Raw genomic sequence first — 1,679 nt, forward strand, 5'->3', positions numbered from 1 at the left:
TTAAAGCTGTGGATACTTTACTCCGTCCCAGTGCATGCAGATGAGTTTCTCTGTATGGCCATGCTGCCCTCCGTTGACTCTCGGCGGTATTGTTCTGACTCGAATGGAAAGAACTACAAGCTTCTTTGATTCAGTTCACCTTTTTGTGCGTGCGTGTGTGTGAGATAATGTCTTCATTCAGCAGCTCAGATTGTTCTGCCTTTAAAGAAAGTGTCTTCCTCTGCTGACCTCCAGGCTTGTTCTGCATATTGTAATTAGTTGCACCTGCAGCACTAACCCGTGCTTAGGAACACGACTACAAATTTTGTGCTTATGTTAAAAAAAAGGAAAAAAAAGAAAAAAGCTTCTCCAACCCCATTTAATGGGAAAACAATAAGACGGCTCTCCACCAGCCTCCTGTGTAGTTGCTGCCTGAGGCTAAGTCAGCACAGAATTACAAACAGGCCAGAGAGGTGATGCTGCTGCATTGCTGTCAGTGGGCAGAAACGTACATTACGCTTTTATACCCACAGTACAACCCACAGACACACATGCAGTAAAGCTTTCTTCCTGCGCTCCAATCTATCGCCTTGTTTTGTGAGGATAAAAAACTGGACAGTCCAGAAAGAAGTTGGTTAACTGATAGTGGAGGAAACACTGCAAGGCTTTGGATGAAGTTTTGAAAACGGGGTTTTATTAACTCTCTCCTGAATGCTTTAAATTCAAATGACGGCTTATGAGGTGGAGGGAAAGACGCAATTTAGCTCTGATTTTTACAGAGCAGCGTGTGGTGGTACAGTGACACCTAGGGGCGAAGTGACAGATTGCAGTCAACTCAGTACCTCCAATGAAATGCAGTCATTTAAAAACGAGCCTTGTTTTGAGGCGATCTTTCAAGTTTGTAAGATAAATAAATTCTTTCTTTTTTTTTAACATGTACATAGTTAAGAATGGCTGCATCAAATAAATGTTAATATCTGACAAAGAAAGTATGAAGCACTTCTTTAATAATGGTTTAATTTTTTTTTCTGAAAAAAAACCTTTCCAAACAAACCTTATTCTGTGGAAAAGTAATTACACCCTAAACCTGATAACTCGTGGTTCCCTGCTTGAAGATAACAGCTGCTATCAATTTTAACTATGTTTGTTAAAATGTGATCTTGAGTCTTTTACGTTACACTGCATTAATTTTTATATTTTCATTTTGCCACATTGAAGGGTTTTCTTGCCTATTCATTTCTCTGAATTTGAGTTCATACTTTGACTAGGTCACTCCAACACTTACATGCTTTTCCCTTTGAGACTTGCTGGTGCGCTTTGTTTGATTATCTTTCTGCAACTGAACTTGAGCTTAAGGTCATAAACTAACAACCTTCTCCTGTGAAGTTTTTCTGCTAAGGAGGAAAATTCATGTTTCTGTCGACTACAGCAAGTCATCCAGATCCAAAAACAGCAAAGCGGTCGCAGACCATCACACTAACACCCTCACCTCTCACAGCTGTGATATATAACGATGTTCACCTTCCAAAAAGTGTTTTTCTCCCTGCAGTATGGTGTTAATTTAAGCAGAAATGTTTGGACAGCTATAATTCAAGCAAAAAAGGCTTTGTAGCATTTGTGCATCCAGGTTTAGTCCAGGAAAATTTATATATATATATATAAAAAAAATTCCCCTCTCACCCTCCGTGGGTGGTCTCTTT

Source organism: Poecilia formosa, unplaced genomic scaffold (assembly GCF_000485575.1).
Source record: "Poecilia formosa unplaced genomic scaffold, Poecilia_formosa-5.1.2 Scaffold51, whole genome shotgun sequence".
NCBI classification, from domain to species: Eukaryota; Metazoa; Chordata; class Actinopteri; order Cyprinodontiformes; family Poeciliidae; genus Poecilia; species Poecilia formosa.